The 23,266-nt window shown below is 40.5% G+C and overlaps 1 protein-coding gene across 1 annotated transcript in view; it reads right to left on the reverse strand.

Annotated features, from left to right (window-relative positions):
• LOC135084803 (diacylglycerol kinase 1) overlaps positions 1–23,266 on the reverse strand; it is a 91,837-nt gene that overhangs the window by 67,954 nt on the left and 617 nt on the right. The gene's annotated exons all lie outside the window — the stretch shown is intronic.

Genomic DNA, 23,266 nt, shown 5'->3' on the forward strand with positions numbered 1-23,266 from the left:
GACCGCCAATACCAACCAGTGAAGGTCAAGTTTGTCCCGGGGGAAAAAACCCCAACCAGTGAAGGTTAAGTTTGTCCCGAGGGAAAGTTAAACTGTCATTTGACCCGCAACAAAATCAATCAGAAGACGACTCTCTCTTTAAAATTAATATTGTCTTATCTTTGACTAAAATACTTTCGCTTCGGTGTGAAGGCAGCCAAAATAATGTAGTTACACCACGCTCCGGAGTCGTTCCCTAAACGAATAACCATCGGATCTCACTGGCCTTTTAATTAGTTTAACGTTAACCTCCAGCGATTGGCTTAAGATCCGTTTCAGCTTTGAGTATAGTAGTTTCATCAACGAAGACGCGCCCCACGAATGTTTGGTCGAGGGTAGCGCGGGGTGCGGGGAGTTTGATCCGAGCAATCCGAGCGTCATTATTGTAGTGTGCGTGTGCACTCATGGATGATTTAGCGTGTACCGATAACACTCAAACATTAGCGGAAGAATGGTGGGGCGCGTCTTCGTGGATGAAACGATCCATACAGATGCAGCTTCGAGTAGACTGCTGATATGGAGGCGGCATGTAGAGTACTAGGTACACAAAATCGAACGTGACCATAAAGAATAACATAAGGGTTATGTATGTAGGTAATTTGTTTTTTGAAGTGTCATTCACACGAACATCCCGTTTGCAGTGTCTCGCAAAAAACCGATCCTTTCTTTGGAATTTGAATGTCAAAAACACAATATGAGATGTATGAAATATGTGCTTTATGACATTCAAACGATGAACGGTCCACTTTTGCGGGATTTATTTTTTCTGTACATAAATAAAAAATAAAACTTAAAGTCAGTAAAACTCCATCCAAGAGAGCGGTTATAGTTACAGTTAATATAGTTAAGGTGGTACAACTCGTCGCTTGCCTCTCTAACTGACGTAACTGACATTTTGCAAAATTTTCAGGCGATTACACAGATCGATTCGTCCTGCGAAATTGATTAAAATGGTGTAGCTAACTCAGTTAAAAAAAAAATGACAGATACGTCAGTTAGAGAGGCAAGCGACGAACTTAGGCTCACTACCAGAACTAGTTACCAGAACTATAGCTATAGTCTACCAAGAGATGGAATGATAGTACGCTTTCGATAGCAAGATGATAGTCGATTTCGATTTCGATTCTAGTACATAGAATCTCCTCCTTTTTGAAAGTCGACGATCAACATAATTAATTAATAACGCTGTAACGATTAGAAAATTATTTCATCAAACTTGATCAAAATAAGTCTTCGCGTAACACTTGATCTTTCCCTCTTCATTAGTAATTTCAATTAATTGTTCGTTAAAATTATCTCTAATTGAAGTGCGTTGGAAGATCCTCGTAATCAGGGACGTTATGTAGTGAGAACCGTAACCGAAACTGTCGGATATCCGAAATAAAAATAGCCGAAACCGATTCAAAAGTTTCGGATAAAGTCTACACAATATCATAAACAAGTCTGCCAAAAGTAGGTATACTAATTTTGGCTTACGGTCCAGTATGTAATTAACACTTTTTCTTTACGATGAAGCCCAGACTGTAAACTGTTTGTATACCTATTACAAATAAATAAATAAATAAAAGTACCTAAAAACTACTAGATTTAACCTATGGTCTAAAGTTACTGGAATAATATTTTAATAACAGTTATTTGACTGATTGTAAAAAGAAATGCTAATATTAGACAAGAAATAAAAGTGAATTTTGCTTTTAGTGTATTTTACTTTTTAAAATTCTATATCCGTAACCGAAATTATCAGAAATCGGATGACCAAAATAATTTCTTATATCCGTATCCGTACCTGAAATGTCATATCCATAGCATCCCTGCTTTTAACGATCTACAAAAAGTAATTAAAAATACGTTAATTGACTTGCCAGGTCGTTAGGAGGGTTGGTTGAGTATTTATTGTCAATTTTAGGATTAAAAATATGTTTCGTGGAATGCTGAAAAGGGTTGGCTTGGCGGCTATATTTTCAAAAACATATTTAATAAATAAAGTGGGCCAGAGAAGATCAATAATAATGACGGGACTATGGGACTATTCCCACCTCTCGTTCCCACCGCTGCAACTCCTGTGTAGCCAGGATCTACAGCTTGACCGCCGACAACCCAACCAGTGAAGGTCAAGTTTGTCCCGGGGGAGAGTTAACTGTCATTGGACCGGCAACGAAATTAATCAGAAGAACATCTAGGAGTTCAAAGCTTAGGTTCGACTCCTCCAGTGCAAAGCGGATGACAGGAGACAAAAGAAACGTTTAAGTAGGTAACCTTTAAGAAAAGATATGCACCACGGACAGTAAGTAAGTATAGTAGCTTTTGCCCGTGGTTTCACCCGCGTGAAATTTAGTTTGTCACAGATCGTCATAAATTATAGCCTATATGTTATTCTGGGTTATAAACAATAATACTTTAAAGTTTTATCAAAATCCGTTCAGTAGTTTTTGCGTGAAAGAGTAACAAACATCCAAACATCCTAACTTTTGCATTTATAATATTATAAGTAGGATAATATTAGTAGGATAACATCACCCTACAGCTAATAGTGGTGGAGTAATAAAGAAAACCGCCTCTACAACCGATGTGAACAACGCCTCAACGTGATCACGACCGCTCTGCCAAGAGCGTAACGAATAAGAAGAAGAAGAAGTACAGAAAAATGTTACAAGAACGGAAAATATTGTTCAAACTAAGTATTTTCGCGCGTACGAACAGCTAGTATACATATTATAACGTAGTTCCCTACCCCAATTTACGTTACTATTCGAGTAAAATAACAATGTTCGGTAAGCCAGCTTCAAATACTTTGCATAACATTGTATGATTTTGAATAAATTTCCGCTTGTTTACATGATAATGTAAAGCTGGTGTGATCAGCGGGCGAAATAACTGAATTCAAATTATGTTTAGGAAGATTGTTGCTTTAATCGATACTTTGAATCTTTACTCTGTCGATACACAAATCTAAATACAATAACTCAAAGGTTACTGACTGACTGACTGACATAGTGATCTATCAACGCGCAGCCCAAACCACTGGACGGATCGGGCTGAAATTTGGCAATTTTGGCATGCAGGTAGATGTTATGGCGTAGGCTAGAAAGTAGGCTAAGAAAGGATTTTACGAAACTCCACCCCTAAGGGGGTAAAACGGGATCCACGCGTACGAAGTCGCGGGCGGCCGCTAGTCGACAAATAAATTCAAACGCATAGAGAAGCTTGAGAGTAAAATTGAGGAGATTGAGTGATAATTGTAATTTAAATGATTGTAAATATTTGTTACAGCATCATCCATCATCATCATTTTCAGCCATAGGACGTCCACTGCTGAACATAGGCCTCCTTACCCAATGATTTTCACAATGCACAATGGCCGTACATACGTATAGTACGCAGAACTGACTGCCGATGGGGCATCAAGGTTCAGGAGTGGACGCCTCGTGCCGGAAAGCGCAGCGTAGGACGTCCACCCACAAGGTGGAACGACGACCATCATAAAGGTAGCGGGAAGGCGCTGGACGCAGGCCGCTACCAACCGGGCAACATGGTCAACATGGAAAGAATTGGGGGAGGCCTATGTTCAGCAGTGGACGTCCTATGGCTGAGATGATAATGATGATGACTAAACGGGAACCGCAAAAACTAGTTCCTGCAAAAAAAACGGCAAAAAACCCTAAAATCCTCTGTCTAACCGAAACAAAAGCTGGAATTGCAGAAAATCCATTTCTTACGAGCCTAAGTCTTTCCTAGCTATATCTTCTAATAGGGTGAGAAGAGATATGAAATTCCAGAGCGTATGGTTTAAGTTATAAAAGGAAATTGGATACAACCAGCTTTATGGTTCGCCGTAAAATGATAAGAATTAAATTGATAGTAGAATAGGCTACTTAAAATAGTTTTAGGGTGGATTCGACCAAACATGAGTAAATATGAATCTCAAAATAAATCGTCAGTTATTCGACAACATATTTTCCAAACTGAAACTGTCAATGTGCCAGTTATACCAGGAGTTAATCGCGGATAAAAGTTTGGTCGAATCGGGCCTTTGAAATCACTTCGAACGTACGGAAAAGTCATCCCAGTTTCTGAGTAATGTTTTTTATCCTTTCATCCAAAAACTGAACAGCTTTTGATAAAACTTAATAATGTTTTACATCAAAATAACGTAGCTAGTAATCTGTGCTATAACTTATAATGATCTGTGACAAACTGAACTTAACACGGGCAAAGCCGCGGACAAAAGCTCCTTTTGGTAAGTACCAGGTACCAAGCTAAGTACAAATCATTTGACGGTCACCGATCCAAGTTTCACCATATCACCATTGACAAGATTTTATTGCTATAAGCGTCGACAGCCGAACGGTGAAGGTGTTTGACAGGCCGACTCGTGATCCGAAGAACGCGGGTTTGATCCACGCCGCTCGACTATTGTGGTGAGCCCACTCGTAACACAAGCATATTTAGCTTTTTTCGGGACTATTCCCACCCTCGTTCCCACCGCTGCAAGTCCTGTGTAGCCAGGCTCTACAGCTTGACCGCCAACAACCCAGCCAGTGAAGGTCAAGTTTGTCCCGGGGGAAAGTTAAACTGTCATTGGATCCGCAACGAAATTAATCAGAAGAACATAGGAGGAGTTCGAAGTTAAGTTTTGACGCGTTTTAGCTTACCACGAGAGGGGTAAAAATGGAAACAAGTTTTTTCAATGGAAATATCTTTTAACTTGCACCACACATTCCCTAAAAGGTCGCAGCCGGTGTCGCATTAAGCTTGAAGAGGCATTTTATGGGGTCTCGAACTAAAACTATATTTTTCTACCGATTTCCTTATTTTTCCGAGTTCGGGAGTGAATTTGTGATCAACATATAGACAGATCTACATTTTTGTTCCAATATCGTCCTTAGGCCAGTAGAATTAGAATTGAAATCGGATTTAATTTGAGGTTTTATTGTTTTTTGGCTTCATTTGATGCCCAATATGACTGACCTTATTGCAGTGTAACAGTTATTTATCAAATCGAAAATATTTATTCAATCTTGAGCAGTATTTTGGCACTGATTAATTTCGTTGCAAGTCTAATGACAGTTTAACTTTCCCCTGGGACAAACTTGACCTTCACTGGTTGGGTTGTTGGCGGTCAAGCTGTAGATCCTGGCTACACAGGAGTTGCAGCGGTGGGAACGAGAGGTGGGAATAGTCCCGTACTAACTAGCAGGTACTATTTACTACTAGCCAGAAGTTGAATCACGAACTATACTATAGATAGAGAACTAGTTTACATTTTGATTTACATCTTTTATGACTCTACTGTTTATTTGCGATAATTTAGTTGAGTTTACACAAGATTTATGTTCAATTTCGAAGATTGCGAGTTTATATGTTTTGATATCTTTCTTTTAGTGTTGATTTGACAGGTTTATTTGATAGTTTGAATTATTTTATGGGATTAAGTACTAGCTCTTGCTCGCGGAGAAAAATATTAATCCAGAATAGTATATGAAACAAGTTTGAGGTAGAAGATTGACAGTTTATTTCGCTGCTTCTTCTCAGCACTGTCCCAATTATCATCATCATCATAACCATTTAACTAACTTTAGGATACCTAGGTAGGTATTTAACAAAAAAATATAAACACTTTTGGCAGACTTAATAATGTTTATATCATTCAATCAAGTTTGCTTTTGAATAAAAAATGCCTTTATTCATCAGATAAAAATTTTGGACTTTTCAAATCAGTCCAGTAGTTTCAGAGCCTTGTTTTAAAACATTGAATTGCTTTTAAATACTTCAGAATCAGAACACATAATAAAAAGATGTTAGGTACATAGAAGTAGTAAGAGAAACTCAACCTCGTAATTTTTTTTGTTTAACTTAATTTAATACCTGACAGTTAAACCGCAAGAATCCAGTTCAATGTAGTCCTGTACTGGGCTAAATATAGCACGCTATTTTGGTATGTTCTGGAAGTAGGACGTTGAACCGTCGATACTGGAGATAATGCATTACTCATGCGATGTCAGACGCCTTTGGATTATGTCTGACAACAAGGTTCGTTCGTTGCAGCCAAATGACGTCCACTGCTGGACAAAGGCCTCCCCCACGATTTTCCATAATGAACGGTCCTGCGCTGCCCGCATCCAGGCTCCAGGCGACCTTTACCAGATCATCGGTCCACCTAGTAGGAGGCCTGCCCACGCTACGTCTTCCAGCCCGTGGTCGTCACTCGAGAACTTTCCTGCCCCATCGGCCACCGTCTCAACATGATAAAAAATAGTGACTAAGTTTCTTGCGCTGCTTCTTCTCAGCACTGGCCCATTTATTGTCCCGAAGCAGGGTAGGGTTAATACTGGGACGTGTAAAAGTGCTTTTTGAAAGCCTATTTGCAAAAATAAATGAGTCTTATGAGTTTTAAATACCTACTTATTTTTTCCACTAGAGTGGGCATCACGTCTTTGGTTACTTTAGGTGTCACGAAATACACACACGGGCATATTCAAACTTCTCCGCTCTGCTCCACCTTGGTGGAAAGCGGGCCTCGACGTTATCTAATTTGACGTAAAGGGACTCTCACAAATGTGAATACACCTTTAGACAGCAAGACACGTCGAGGGCAATAAAAACGTGTGGGTATACGTAAGAAAAATTACAAAGACGTAATTTTAGCGCGCCCCAATTCGTCTCGGGGGAAATGAAAATCTTACTTGTGCTTTTCTTTGGGCCAAGTAACGTACTGTAGCGGCAAGGGCAACATTAGGTCGCGCAACGGCATGGCGGCATGACTCGGCACTGAAAACCAGCGTCGTGGCCTTCCTCACCGGGGACCACGGCATATGCTGAGTGGGGTCCCATTGCGATGGGCATCGCTGTTACGATAGGGTGGCACTGCTCAGTTCACTTTTTATTTCCTTGTAATGTGTTTTTATGTGCTATTTCTGTCTTTATTCCATCCTACCTTTTTTGTTCTTAAGTGATTTTCATCGTAATAAATGTTTCTCTTTCTTTAGGAAAATATTTACAATATTAGACAAGGACAAAACATATACCTATTTCACAGATAACATCTACAAACATTTTAGGGTGAGACAATAAAACGATTACCTACAAACATTATCATAAACGGTCAGAGCGAGACAGAAGGAGAAAAGTATATCTATTTCACACTACACAAATATAAATAAGATGGAGGGTACACAAATTATTGATACTGAATTTAGAATGAGATAGCCTGAACTTACAAATACATCTGTTTCATACAACATGGAAATAACATTTAAAAGACGGTACACGAATATTAATTAATAAGCAAGATAGATAAGGACAGCAAGAAGTTAGTATAGGTTTGTTTCACACAACATAAATATTACACATAAACAAGGGTACTTCAAGAAATAAATAAAAACAGATTACCGACATCTTAAAATAAAAAGTCTAGTCGTAGTCTAGGGCAAAGCAGCTCTCATCGTCCAGTGCGGCGGTGCTGCCGGTATGATGCGGACGTATGTCATGTGGTGTCGCCACATAGCTCCCCCTCAAGCGAAGCGTACAACTGGTTTCACTATTCTTCCGGATCGTGTTCTCGTCGCGGTTGTAGTGGTCGCGGGCGTCTTCTTAGTGATGTCGGTAGTGATGTTGTGATCGTTAATGTCTTCGTTGAGTGTGTAAGCAGGCTTTAGTCGATCGATCGAGACGTTGACTTCGCGGTCGGGTAGTTTTATGCGAAATACTTTGTCATCTCGACGTAGCACAGGATACGGGCCTTCATACGGCGCTTGCAGTGATCTTCGGCCGGAGTCGATGCGCAGAAATACACTTTCGCAGGATTGGAGATCTTTGTGTACGAAAGTTTTAGTGTTGTGTCTTACTGGTTCAGCGGCTTTGAATTCGTTGATAGTGTGACGTAATCGTTCCACGTAGGTGTAGTCCATATTTTGTAGTGACGTCATCGGGGTGTTATTGAAGAAATCTCCCGGTAATCTTATGTTAGTTCCGTAGGTCAGTTGTGCGGCGCTTACTCCGGTGTCTTGTCTTGTTGCAGCTCGTAGTCCCAGCAGAACGGTAGGTAAAGCGTCAAGCCATTTAGTGTTACGGCTGTTTAGGCTCGCAGTAAGGGCGGTCTTGAGAGTTCGGTGCCACCGTTCTACAATTCCATTGGACTGCGGATGATATGCGGTAGTTCTTGTCTTCTCTATGCCAAGTAGTTTAGTGAGTGATGTGAAAAGTTGGCTCTCGAACTGGCGTCCTTGGTCACTCGTCAGTGTAGAGGGACACCCAAATCGTGAGATCCATCCTTCGTAGACGTGTCTGGCTACTGTCTCGGCGGTTATCTCGTGCAGAGGTACGGCTTCCGGCCAACGAGTTGTGCGGTCTATCATTGTGAGTAGATATCTGTGGCCATGCTGTGAAGGCGGTAGTGGCCCGACGATATCGACGTGTAGGTGTTGAAATCTCTCAGTTGGTGGAAATGAGGTATAGTTGCTGCTGGTATGTCGATTTATCTTGGCCTTTTGACATGGTATGCACGCTTTGGTCCAGTTGCTGATGTCGGCGTTCATCGATGGCCAAAAGTATCTTTCAGTGAGCATTTTTCGGGTTGTGCGAATGCCAGGATGACTTAAGTTGTGTATTGCGTTGTATGCTATACGTCGAAAGTCTTGAGGTAGATACGGCCTTACGTTTGCGGTAGATGTCTCACAGTAGATACTTGCACTATTAGACATCGCAATTTTCTTGAAGTGTAGATTGTCTTGCTTCATAAGTGTTGTTAAATTGCTGTCTTTTTCTTGTGCCAATGCAAGTTGATCGTAGTCAATAGTACTCGGGCATGTTATGTCTTCTATGCGAGAGAGCGAGTCGGCAACAATGTTCTCTTTCCCACTTATGTGACGAATATCACTTGTGAACTCACTGATAAATAGTAGCTGGCGGGTACGACGTGGAGTTTCAGTGTCAGATGTTTTCTTCAGCAGGGCGTAAGTGATTGGCTTGTGGTCGGTGAATATAGTGAGCTGCCTGCCTTCAAACATTTTGCGAAAATGTTTTACTGCCATGTAAATTGACAGTAGTTCTCGGTCGTACGTCGAGTATCGTTGTTGCGTATCGGAGAATTTCTTTGAAAAGTAGCCCAGTGGTTGCCACTTGTCATGCTGGTATTGTTGTAGCACAGCTCCGGCGCAGGTGTTAGATGCGTCACACATAAGTGCTATCGGTGCGTCGTATGCGGGATGCGCGAGTAAAGCTGCGGTTTGAAGGCTAACTTTACACGCTTCGAATGCTTGTGTAGCTTCATCAGTCCATACAATCTTTGTTTTATCGTTTTTCTTGCTATTATGTAGGTACGCGTTCAGTGGAGCTTGTATAGATGCGGCTTGTGGTATGGCGTCTCTGTAGAAGTTGACAGTGCCGAGGAATCTTCTCAGTTCTTCGATAGTATTAGGGCGAGGGAATGCACTGATTGCACTCACTTTCTCATCAGGTGGTTTAATGCCGTGCTGTGACACCATGTAGCCCAGAAACTTGACTTCTTCCTGGCCCAGTGTACATTTTGATGGATTGATAGTGATTCCGTATTCGTTCAGCTTACTCAACACGGTGCGCAGGTGGAGAATGTGGGCTTCTTCAGTTTCAGAACTGATCAAGACGTCATCAATGAATGGGAAAACGTAATCGAGCCCTTGTAGCACTTCATTTATAAACCGTTGAAAGGTTTGTCCCGCGTTCTTCAAACCTGGGCACATTCTCGGGAACTCAAACAGGCCGAAGGGAGTAATTATTGCTGTCTTCTCGATGTGAGCGTTGAATACTGGCAGTTGCTGGTAGGCTCTGTTGAGGTCTATGGTGGAGAATATCTTCTTTCCGTTGAGTTGATAGGTGAAGTCTTTAAGACGTGGCACAGGGTAGCGGTCAGGTTTAGTGGCAGCGTTAAGTCTTCTATAATCGCCGCATACCCTGATGTCACCGTTCTTCTTGGGCACTACGTGCAGTGCACTTGCCCACGGGCTTTTGCTCGGTCGGCATAGGCCCTGTTCCACCATGATCTCAAATTCTTTCTTCACAGCTGCGTAGCGATGAGGCGGAATGGGTCTTGCTTTGCAGTATAATGGTGGTCCGGTTGTTTCTATATAATGCTCGACGCAGTGTTTCGGTGTTTCTTTCATTGTTGATATTCGAGTTATTTCAGGAAATTCAGCTAATATATCGTGATATTTCTGACTGCTGTCGATGCTTCGAATTGTTGGTGTAGGGTAGTTTGAAATCTTTGTCTTCACTGATAAGTTTGTGACTTCATCTCTGAGGCTTCTACCCGCAATATCTACGAGTATCTTGTGATATTCTAAGAAATCAGCTCCAATTATCGGTTTGCTGACGGCGGCTATGATGAATTTCCATCTGAATGGACGACGTAGGCCAAGGTCCAACTCGAGCGTCTTCTCACCGTAGGTAGGTATTATAGTGTTGTTAGCTGCATACAAATTGAACGTTGTAGGCTTCATTTGCTGGCTACTTCTCTTGGGAATGACGGAGATGTTCGCGCCGGTGTCGATCAAAAACATCAGTTTTGTTTTCTTGTCGGTAACGAAAAGACGGTGTGATTGAACTCTAGCGCTGGTGCCCGTCTCTGCCAACGCTAATGCTAGTTTTCCGGCACATTTTTCTTCATGAATGTACAATTGTCTGCACATTTTCTTGCGTTGTGGCCAAACTTGCGATGATAGTAGCAGTACGGCGAGTTGCTGGGCGTCTGGCTTCGGTTGCGGCTATTCGATCGAGATGCTTGCCGATTCTGTCTCCAGTTTCGATAGGGCGAACGTCCTCGTTGGTTATTGTGCGTCACTAGTTGCGTAATAGCTTCTGTAAGCTTGTCGATCTTGTCTTCTAACGCGTTGTATCTTGAAGATGATGAGTGTGGACGGTCGATGGCGAAAACTTCTTGTTGTTGCGCATCATGTAGATGTTGACGATGATTATGTGGCAGCCGTCCCTCAGGGTTTGTGTTCATTTTGATGTATGATGTGTTCGGTAGGGGTCACCACTGTTGAGAGGGGCTATGTGTGGTCAATTAAAGGCTGACTCCAAATTACAATGAACATTTATTTTGAAAACGGACGGTCTTATATAGGAAAATATTTACAATATTAGACAAGGACAAAACATATACCTATTTCACAGATAACATCTACAAACATTTTAGGGTGAGACAATAAAACGATTACCTACAAACATTATCATAAACGGTCAGAGCGAGACAGAAGGAGAAAAGTATATCTATTTCACACTACACAAATATAAATAAGATGGAGGGTACACAAATTATTGATACTGAATTTAGAATGAGATAGCCTGAACTTACAAATACATCTGTTTCATACAACATGGAAATAACATTTAAAAGACGGTACACGAATATTAATTAATAAGCAAGATAGATAAGGACAGCAAGAAGTTAGTATAGGTTTGTTTCACACAACATAAATATTACACATAAACAAGGGTACTTCAAGAAATAAATAAAAACAGATTACCGACATCTTAAAATAAAAAGTCTAGTCGTAGTCTAGGGCAAAGCAGCTCTCATCGTCCAGTGCGGCGGTGCTGCCGGTATGATGCGGACGTATGTCATGTGGTGTCGCCACACTTTCTTTCAACGAGAGTTGAGGTCATCAACACAGGCAAAGATTTATAAAATATCGGTATAAGAAACTAACTTCAAGATGTGACGTCATACTCATAACTAAGCGGCTGTTTTTATTTAGAGTAGGTATTAGGGGGGGGAGGGGGTACCTACCTACATTCATTATACCTTACTTCTGTTAGATACTGTACAACCCGATTGAGCTAGCTGCGCACGTCGCTGGAATGCGACTCTCCCTCGCACTCACCCGCCCCGTCCGTACCAGAACGACGTGACGTCACGGCAGCCGGTGCGCAGTTAACTCGAGCAGGTTGTAGTATAGTTATTACATTTAAAATGTTTGTAACCCGCTCCTGCTCTTGGCTTAGACCTGATTATTTTTCGCTTTCGTTATTTATTATAGAGATCAAAGCGTTGCAGCGCATTATAGGCATTAATCTCAATCAGTATATCATTGCGTGACTATTTTGCTTGAATCTATAGATATTATAATGTAAACCTTCGGGATGCTTCTACATCCAAAGGCATCCAAAGTTCGAAATATTATTGTTGTTATAAGATATGACATCTCCCTGTCTCACCCCTCGCTGCAACTGGATAAGTTTCGAGTTCTGATCCTGGAGGCGGACCGACATTGTGGCGTTATGAAGCTTGACTGCCAACTGAGGTCCATAGCTGGACAAAGGCCTCCCCCGAGAATTTCGGGGCCCTTCCCGTGACCTTCACCAGATCGTCAGCCCACCTAGTGGGGAGTCTGCCCACAGTCCCACACTCGAATTAAGAAGTTAAATGAAGGGACTATCAGGGCGAATATCAGGTCTCCCCAACCCGTCTGGCCAACCAGTGAGGAGTTTAAATCAAATCCTGTATTTGCCTCTGGTATAACTACTGCAGTGGTGACTAAATGACTTGATATAATTATGATGATGTCATGGATATTTTTAGACCAGCAAAAATCAAAAAATCAAAATCAAAAATATTTATTCAGTTTAGACCACAAGTGGCACTTATAATAATAATAATAATAATAATAAATTTTCATTTATTCAGATTACAAAGATCCAATTATGTTAGTAACAATGTTCTTACATCTAATGTTAGTAGTGATATCGACTTATGAACGTCAATAGAAAATAATAAAAAAAGAAAAAGGTAGCCCTTATGGGGCACTTTACATGTCTCCTTATCTTTTGGGCCCTACCAGCGCTTCGAGACAAACATATGGCAAGTGCTGAGAAGAAACGCCGGAACAAACTCAGTCACCACTTATTGCCAGGAATTATCTAACGGTAAGAATAGTCAAATTTAAGTACATCAAATATGTGCAGACTGAACTGACCACGCATCCTTGTCATCAATATAGTCTCGCTAAATTACAACTAAAATAATAAAATAGGGATAAATTCAGTTTCAATTTATCTCTTGTTATGAGTTAGAATTAATAAGTAGGTACCTAAGTACGAAAGTGAGTAAATATCATTATCCTCATAAATAATTAGGTCCGGTCCTTCCTATAGAATAAATGTATTTACAAATTGAATTATTTCCTAGGCAATTTAAGTCTAACGTTTGTTTTTATTGTGGTGGCCATTCGTTCTCAAACTTGCTCGATTCTCAATATTTTTGTTGCAATTTGAAAGTTTTTCAATAAATAATAAATAAATAAATATTTTATTTCCAAAAAGATATACATATTCTTGACTAAAATAACAATGTACTTAAACTATGCACTAGTTATTAACCTATTATTTTAAATATTTGCCAGTGAGACCCAAACTAATAAAAATAATAAAATAAACTAAAAAAAATACTTTCAATTTTGAAAGTTGAGAAACTTTCAATTTCAGAAGGCACTGGGTTCGATTATCATTTTATGATAAACTAGCTGTGCCCGCGACTTCGTAGCTACGCGTGAATAATTTGAATATTATTTCCCGTTTTTGCAACATTTTTCTTTACTGCTCTGCCCCTATCGGCTGTAGGGTGATGTTATATGCCTAAAGCCTGCCTCGTTAAATGGGCTATCATATCAGGACCAGTAGTTCCTGAGATATACGTTCAAGCACACAATAAATAAACAAATCTCCAGCTTTTTAATATTGTTAGTAAACCTAATTAGTAAATTATTAGCGTATTATTATTTTGTGATATTAGTATCTGCTCTCAGTATTGTAGAGGACATTTCAATAACGCTTGATAAAGATTGACGAAAAACAAATTGAGGTACAGTTGACTCAGACAAAGCAAAATCGCCTCTACCAAAGTTATATAAAATGCCCATGTGCTTAACTTGAAATGAAATTAAAATAGTTTATTCAGTACATAGACCCTTTCCAGGGCACTTATACTCGTCCCAAATATAGCTTGCCCTACCACCACTTCGGCGGGACAAAATATGGGCTGGTGCTGAGAAGAAGTGGCGGAAGAAACTCAGTCACCTTTGTCAAAATCCTGTAAAAAGTCGAACCTTAACTCCTATGTTTTGATAATTTCGTTGCGGGTCCAATGACAGTTTAACTTCCCCCCGGGACCAACTTGACCTTCACTGGTTCGGTTGTTGGCAGTCAAGCTGTAGATCCTGGCTACACAGGAGTTACAGCGGTGGGAACGAGAGGTGGGAATAGTCCCGTGTTTTTGAAAAGATTGATACCTAACCTTTAAAGAAGAACGATAGGTATACATATTTTTTAATTGCACCCGAAGGACGTATAGTATAGTAGACCAGCCTTCCCAGAACTTCACTCAATGAACAGATGATGAAGCTCGCAGGACACGCTTGGATGCGGGTAGCACAAGACCTGGCATTGTGGACATCTTTAGGGCAAGCATATCCAGCAGTGGACGTTTTTCAGTAAAAGGTTATAGCAGACTTATCAACTCGGAAAGGGATCAACACCGTATCGCCTTTCGCGAGCTGTCATCGCCTTCCGCGCGCTGTCAACCGCGAGGCGAGGCGTTTACGTTACGGTGCAGAAGGTGCGCTGCAGTATGGAGTTTCATACAAAGAATACTGACCGCCTCGAGTTGATACAGTCACGATCCCTTTCTGTGTTGATAAATGTGCGACGTGCTTTACGATCCCTTTCCGGGTTGATAAGTGTGCTACGTCTTAAAGCATTGTACAATATTGTGTTAAGGTACACAAAACGGTTCTTAGCGTAAGAGGTAAACTTTGGGTACCAAATACTATGGTTTACTGCCAACGTGATCATTACACTACGCTTAAATCACTCAGCGTCTGTTTTCCGACGTAAACTGTGGTTTGGAACAGGGCTGTTCATCTGAACTGATTTGTAAGTCACTGCATGAGAGTTGATAAGTACACAGACAGACCAGCCAAGTTAGGACTTGAAAATCTTATAAAACTCATTTATTTTTACAAATAGGCCTTTAAAAAGCACTTTTACACATCACAGTATTAACCCTACCACTGCTAGTGCCAGTGCTGAGAAGAAGCAGCGCAAGAAACTCAGTGACTATTGTCAGCCTCCTTTTCATGGGCTTCTTACTTAGTTTTTAAAATATACATACTTTTTGCGAGCTGTAATTAAATATTTTTATGCGTGTGTTTGCCTGCGATCGATGACCTCATAAAGGCGCTGAATGCAGGCCGTCTGACACATATATGTAGAAATCATTGGGCCTATTTTCAGCACTGGACGTCCTGACGAAATGATGATGATGATGTTTGCAATTTGCATGTGGTATAGCCCGAGTGGATTTCGGTTAGTCCTATACAGACCATCGAAATCGTGGCAGCCCTAACAGAACGTTAAACAGCTAAAACAACCCTTTGAAGTCCATTGTCTAATATTAGATTTACAGCAGTGATACCTACAGCTAGATTGTAAAAGTTGCTTACGCCTTGCTCTATTGGAGTTTTTATCATCAAAACATTTATGCCCGTATTAACAAACATTACTATGAGGTCTCGCAGTGCGCGTGGACGAGTGGTGACACACGAACCAATCACAGAGCTCTATTCAACGCTGTGCATTCGATTTGCTGCTTCACTTAAGCAAGCATCGTTTGTGAATCATCGTTAGTCTCCACTGCATGAGCACGACCCTTTCTATTTACCAGAGGCAAATGGAGATTGTCCTTGGACCTTGGACCAAGTCAACAATGGGATGACCCGGGACTGAGCCGCCTGGACACGCATGATACAGAAGGCCGACCCCAAATAAAATTGGAATGGGCCAGGCAAAGAAGTAGAAATGGGGAATTTGGCCTAAACCTGCCAATGGACCTGCGTGTCTATGGGCAACGTCATTTACCACTGCTCGTTTGCCTTCTGCCAAATAAAAAAACTTCCCACCCTGGTCAAACTGGTTGGGAAGGCTTCACTGGTTGGGTTTTTATTGGCGGTGAAACTGGCACAGGAAGTCCTGGCTACACAGGAGTTACAGCGGTGGGAACGAGAGGTGGGAATAGTCCCGTAATGCCTACCTCAAAAAACTGCACGATACTATGAGACTGAGACCTGTAGAGTTGCTATACTCAGTGGGCAGGGCACATAGCTTGTAAAGCTGAAGAGCCTTTGGAGCAGAAACGTTCTTGAGTGGCGACCACGGGGCGGAAGACACAGTGTGGGCAGGTCTCCCACTAGGTGGACCGACGATCTGAAGTACCTGGATGCGGGCAGCGCAGGACCGGTCATTGTGGAAATCCTTGGGGAGACTTTTTTCCAGCTGTGGACATCATTTGGCTGAAACGAACGAACTGTGAGACAGGATAGCGAATAGAAACGATAAGATAGGCCCCCTTAATTGATATTTATTGTCCGTGGTGTATAATCTTTTCTTAAAGGTTTTAAACCTTTGTTTGTCACCTGTCATCCGCTTTGCAATGGAGGGAAGTCGAACCTTAATTTCGAACTCCTTCTATGTTCTTCTGATTAATTTCGTTGCGGGTCCAATGACAGTTTTACTTTCCCTCGGGACAAACTTGACCTTCATTGGTTGGGTTTTTATGGCGGTCAAGCTGTAGATCCTGGCTACACAGGAGTTGCAGTGGTGGGAACGAGAGGTGGGAATAGTCCCGTTAAAACGCCATCGTCAATGCCCTCCGCATATAAAAATTATGACATCGGGCGTTATACGTCACAGAATCACGGATGATGAATGCGCGAGTTCTGAGCTGGCTAAACGCCAGACAGCCAATCACCATCCATGGTGGCCATAAGGTTGGATTTTATAGGGACTATCATCCGATCAGAATACCAGCGATATGTTCCGGGATCTACTGTATACAAAACATTTATATTCTGACATTTGAAGTAAATTGTATTGTATGACCAGTTGTTGTGGAAACTAAAGATTTTTTTCACGGACGCCATTTTTGAAACTATATTCTTTAATATGCCTGGGGTTGTCCTACATTGGAGGATGAAGTACATGATGCGTGCCCTGCGTGCCTAAACAACTGCACGCAGGAAGATTTAGTGAACGCTGCAGTTACTGACAACGCCACTCTTGTAGCAGAGTTTTGGGCTGACACTGTGCAGGTTTGTTGTCGACACGACAAGAAGAAGACTGTCCTTTATTATAATGCATTATGGACTCCCTAGTCCATACGTCATAGCTGTTTTCACGCGGCGTGATAGTAAATAAACGGGATAGTGCCACTATTATCTATTTAGAAAATAGGACGTCACGGATTCCAAGCCATATGCAGATGACCGATGCGATTGACAGGTTATTGATTTTTTGACAGGATTCAGTTGAACGGAAAGTTTTTTATTATTTAGGGTGGATTCGACCAAACAAGAGTAAAAATTAATCTTAGAATAAATCGTTAGTTATTCGACATTTTGACATATTTCCCATACTGAAACTGTCAATGTGCCATTTATACCAAGAGTTATTCTCGGATAAAAGTTTGGTCAAATCGGGCCTTAATGGATTTAGCGTACAAATCTCTTGTTATTTTGCGTTCTAAAGTGCAATGAAGTCATCACCATCATTTCAGCCATAGGACGTCCACTGCTGAACAGTGAACATAGGCCTCCCCCAATGACTTCCACATCGCATGGTTGGTAGCGACCTGCATTGGACCCGATGGCGACTAGAAACTTGCTCAGGGGCATACTTGTTTTTACGGAATCTGAAAAACCTTACTGCAACGGACACTTATCCACACCGTATCGTAAACGCCTCGCCTCGCGGTTGACAGCGCGCGAAAAGCGATGACAGCTCGCAAAAGGCGATACGTTGTTGATCCCTTTTCGCGTTGATGAGTCTACTATGAGCTTTATGCCAGTTTTCACCATCAATCCCTAATTTTTAAGTGACCTCTATGAAAACTAAATTCCTGTTATTCGTTACCATAGGGGTCACTTAAGGGACTGATGGTGAAAACGGGCATTGCTCGCCTTTTACGATATCAAAGGAAGAATGGGAGTGGTCTTATTCTTATTCCACTTCGGAACCACACGGCCACGACTGATTTATTTGAACTGTAGGTACACACAAAAATGATACCGCCTGGATCGTGTATGACAACACCCATTGGGAAGCAAATAAACACTGTTTCGTGTTCATTCCGAATCATTCGACCCATTTGAGTGTATGGAAAGCAGGTCAACCTATCACTTGACTTTTGGCCGATGAATTTTGAATTTTAAATGTTTGGGATAAGGTTTTAGAAACACGTTTTGTAGCCAGGAAGATGACAGGCTTTTTTTATCAAATCAAATAAAGAAAGAAAGATACATTTATTGCAATGGACATCACAATAGACATCACAATTTAGTAAAATATTTGAGAAAGCTATGTATAAAAGACTTTCACTGTTTTTACAAAAGCACCACGTCATAAAAGATAATCAAAATGGTTTTCAAAAAGGTAAATCAACAACCTTAGCTGCATTTAATTTGATCAAAACTATTACGGAAACAATTGATAAAGGAGATCATGTAGCGGTGGTACTGTTTGATATGACCAAAGCCTTTGATTATGTCTGCCATGAGAGACTTCTGCGGAAATGCGAGTCTTATGGCCTGAGAGGTCGTGCTCTGCAATGGCTAAGTAGTTACCTAGATGACCGACGACAGTATGTCGAAATATCCAAAGTCGATCAAAAATCTAAAAAACTAAAATACTTTAGATCATGTCCAAAGATAAATTCATACGGTGTACCTCAAGGAAGCATTTTAGGGCCACTTCTGTTTCTAATCTACATTAATGACCTGCCTAATGTAACTGAATTTCAAACAATATTATTTGCTGATGACATTTCGATTGTTATCACTTGCAATGACATTATTAATTATGAATTTGACATTAACAATACGGTAGACAAAGTTGCAAAATGGCTCAGTTGTAATAACCTCTTTATTAATGTATCCAAGACTAAATTTATGCAATTCCATAACACGAAAAAAGTGCCTCCAAATATAAATCTATTCTGTGGAGGAGAAAGAGTTGAGAGGTCCTCATGCGCTTTGTTTTTGGGACTAACCTTAGATTCTAATTGCTCATGGAAATTGCAGGTAGAACAGTTGTGTACTAAAATAAATCGTTTTGTCTATGTTTTATATAGAATCAGAAAAACTAATGATCTAAAACTTTCCCTTCTTGCCTATCATGGATACGTTGCGTCGGTGCTACGTTATGGTATAGTAGTCTGGGGAAATTCAAGTGAAATCGAATCCTTGTTCATTATCCAAAAAAAATGCATTCGTGCAATGTGCAATTTAGACTCGTTGGACTCGTGTAAGCCCTGGTTCAGAAAGCTGAACCTATTAACTCTGCCATGCCTATACATTTATGAATTGGGATTATTTGTAAAAAAATATTCCTATTTTTTCACGACATATAGTCATAATAACCTATATAGTAGAAGACATCCTAACAGGCTTAAATTTCCGGCTATAAAGTCTACCCTTTACAGTAAAAACTGTTTTATAATGGCCATTAAAGTTTTTAATAAAATTCCAGACTCTATCACTGACTTGCATGTAAACCAATTTAAAAAATGTCTTTATGAATGGTTAGTTGATAAATGTTTTTATACTGTCAAAGAATTTCTGAGTGATTGATTTGTGTACCTATAATGAATTCAATATTTTAATTAATTTATTATTGTTATTAATATGTAGATTCTAATTTTGTAAAATTTGCATGCCTACCCTGGACAAAACATGTTGGACTTGACATTTTCTATCGACCATTTTGTTACCATGTTTCTGAGCAAATAAATGATTTATTATTATTATTTATTATTTATTATAATAGACAAAAAAGGTAAATAAAAAAAACAGAGGTAACACATAAAACATACATTCATACAGTGGAAGAGAAAGTAAACTGAGCAGTGCCTTGTCGCATAGCGATGCCCATCGCAATGGGATCCCACTCTGCCGTGGCCAAATCAATCAGTATGGCCCTTTCCAGGGCGCTTATACACGTTTCCCAAATATAGCTTGCTCTACCACTTCGGGACATTTATGGGCTGATGCTGAGAAGAAACTCCGTCACCTTTGTCAGCATCTTTTTTTTTAATTAGATACAGCAAATAATTACATTAAACAAGATGTGTAAGAAGCATTGGCTATCTGGGCCCTGAGGTAGAATTGTGTAAAGCAATCGTTATCATTTGACAGTTCATAACGTACGATTATTCTGTCAAACGCTTTGTTTAACTGACTTTATCGTACGTTATGAACTGTCAAATGATTACGATTGCTTTACACAATTCCACCTCTGATTGCGCTACTTTGTAATGTCTCCAATTCATTCGCGCTTTAACTCCAGTCGCACTCCGTTTTCATTCCAGCTGAAGTGCAATTCGGTATCGAAGTTCACGCGCAAACGAAGACGAAACAGCGGATTTATGCACTTTTTATTAAAAGTCACACACCGAACACCTTTCTTTTTTAAACAAAAATTACTAAATACAACAAATGTTCGTGAAGCGTTTGAATTGCGTTTGAGATAAAGTTGCTTTTTGTCAGCTGTTACGCAAAGGCGCAGCTGCTGTCAAAACGACACCGCAATACGAATTTCTCAACAGCTGAATTTCGTTCGTCGTCCAGTCTCGTTACAGCTGAAAATTTTAATCTCTCTCGTTTTGGTAAAACAGGGAATCGATCCCAGGGCATCTGTATCTGAAGCAGGTTTATAAGTGTAACTGCGTACTTAATTATTCTGCGGCGAAGTGGACGAATTGTATTTTATTTCGGGTTACCGGTCCCCATCTGTTTATTTATTCAGATCTTGTCCCAGACAGGGTTGGCAGGGTGACCAAAAAAGTACCTAAACACAAATTTAAAACAGTTATAGGAAACTCGAAAACTACCAAAAATCGCGGAACATAATAATATGGGTAGCCCAAGGTAGTGTTGAGTGATGCTCTACCTCTGGGCTTCGGCTTTGGGACACCCTGTATATTTACGACTGAAAAATACCGCTCAGAAGAGGTCAAAATAATTGAATTTCCTTGTTTTTTAATTCCAAACTCGACTTACTTGTTCGCCACTCAGGACGGGTTTAATTTTACCTTAATCTACCCCAAAATTTCCACCAATCTTCTTATTGTTTTTTATTACAACGGGTCGTGAACCCTTACAATACAACCCTTTTGTTATTACTGTGAAATCATTATAAAAGACAGGGAATTATTTGTATGTTGGTTACGACACTAACGACTCGAACGAAACTCAAAAACTACTGGAGAGTTTTCACATTATCCCTGAACAATTTAAGATAAAAATTACGCGGGCGAAGCCACGGGCTAAAGATTGTTTATGTAATAATTGCGTTATTCGATTGAGTTGGTAAAATAGTCATGTCACCAAAGTTGCCATACAAAATATGAGAATCGCATTTTGTCAGCACCAAAAAAAACTGAATCCACCAAGGGACATGATTGGCCTTCACTGGTTGGGTTTATTGGCTATAAGCTGTAGATCCTGGCTACACAGGAGTTGCAGACGAGGTAACGAGAAGTGGGAATAGTCCCGATATTGCTGGCAATGCCAATACAGTATACATTTAGAGCTAAACTTTAAACTAACTTAGCTTAGCCTTGACAACATGCGTTTGTAAACGGTGGAGATAATAATAATGTTCTGTTTGCCAAGATCAAGTTGTGACGCATAGTCTGATAAGAACCGTGACCTATGCACGCTTTACAAAATAAATAATTAGCACAAATACAACAGCTGCTTAGCTACGGGCTTTTATCTCTAAGTGGGTAAAACAACGTTCGTTTCAGCCAACTGACGTCCTGGCTAGCTACCACCATCTTACCTAAGTCTGTCGCCATTACAACAATGTTAACAGCATTGTTATGTTCCGGCAGTTAGAGGTAAGATAGCCAGTTCCTCCGTGGTTGAGGATTCCGGGTGATGCTCGCTTCCATCTACGGCCTGATCATCACTTACCATCAGGTGAGATACAGGCCAAGAGCTTCCTCGTTGTGGATAAAAAAAACTTCTGGACAAAGATCTCCTCCAAGGATTTTCACAACGACCTGTCCTGTAAAACATCATCATCATCATTTAATTTCAATTGCAGGACGATTTAAAAGGCCAGAGACAATTAAAAATAGTCCATTAGTCAATTTCAGTCAGTGCAGTGACATCTTCTTATTAAAGCCCACTAAAGTCGCCGCTGTCTGCGAGCTTAAAAATCTTTTAACTACGCAACGAATTTTTCACTAGTGGCAGAAGGTGCTGAACCTGTTTTTATTTAATATCTTGTTACCACTTTCTAAAAGATAAATGTTTTTGATTTGATATGATAATAATACGGTTTTCAGCAATAGGTCTGATTCAAGAGGACGGGTCGCCAGTTTAACATAAAGAAGGAAAGAAAGATATTTTATTAAAATCGACGACTGACTTTTGCCGGTGGCTTGGCCTGGGTGAATTTCGGTTTGATTGACACAAGAAGCCTGCATAAAAAAAATACTTAACCATACGTTTTCCTTGCCACTTCAGCTTGCTAATCCAAACTTGATAATAGGGATATGTCAGCGACTTTAGTTCGTTTACGCATCTCCTCAAGAAACACCGAGCATAGCCCTCTCCATAGCACGCTGTGCAACTGTGATCTTCTTTAAAAGGCCTATAGTATACAGAGTTGCCGTAATGAAAACTTAAGTCGAGTGTTAGTGATGTTTAACTAATGTCAGAAACATCCAGATCACCTAGTCTCCACTGCAGGAGCACGAGCACGACCCTCTCTAATTTGCTAGAGGCAAGTGGAGGATTTGGCCTGCACTCCCCGCGCTGGCCAGACGGGTAGGGAAAGGCTGATTTTCGCATGCATATTATTGTTCCAATTCACCTTTACAACATCCAAACTGGGAACAATTACACAAAGTATTGAAGTTTAGACGATTAATATTTTAATTGGAAAATAGACTGACAAGGTGACTGAGTTTCTTCCGCCACTTCTTCTCAGCACCAGTCTAACGTCTCACAAAAGTGGTAGGGCAAGCTATATTTGGGACGTGTATAAGTGCCTTGGAAAGGGCCAAGTACCTACTGAATAAATATTTTGATTTTGATTTTATTTTATTTATCCTCTTAAACTTTTGCGTTTTTAATAAGTAGGCCTACGTCATGACAGATCACCATCCTCCTTTCTTTTAAAAAAGAAAAGAGCT

This window comes from Ostrinia nubilalis, chromosome 27 (genome assembly GCF_963855985.1).
Source record: "Ostrinia nubilalis chromosome 27, ilOstNubi1.1, whole genome shotgun sequence".
Classification (NCBI taxonomy): Eukaryota; Metazoa; Arthropoda; class Insecta; order Lepidoptera; family Crambidae; genus Ostrinia; species Ostrinia nubilalis.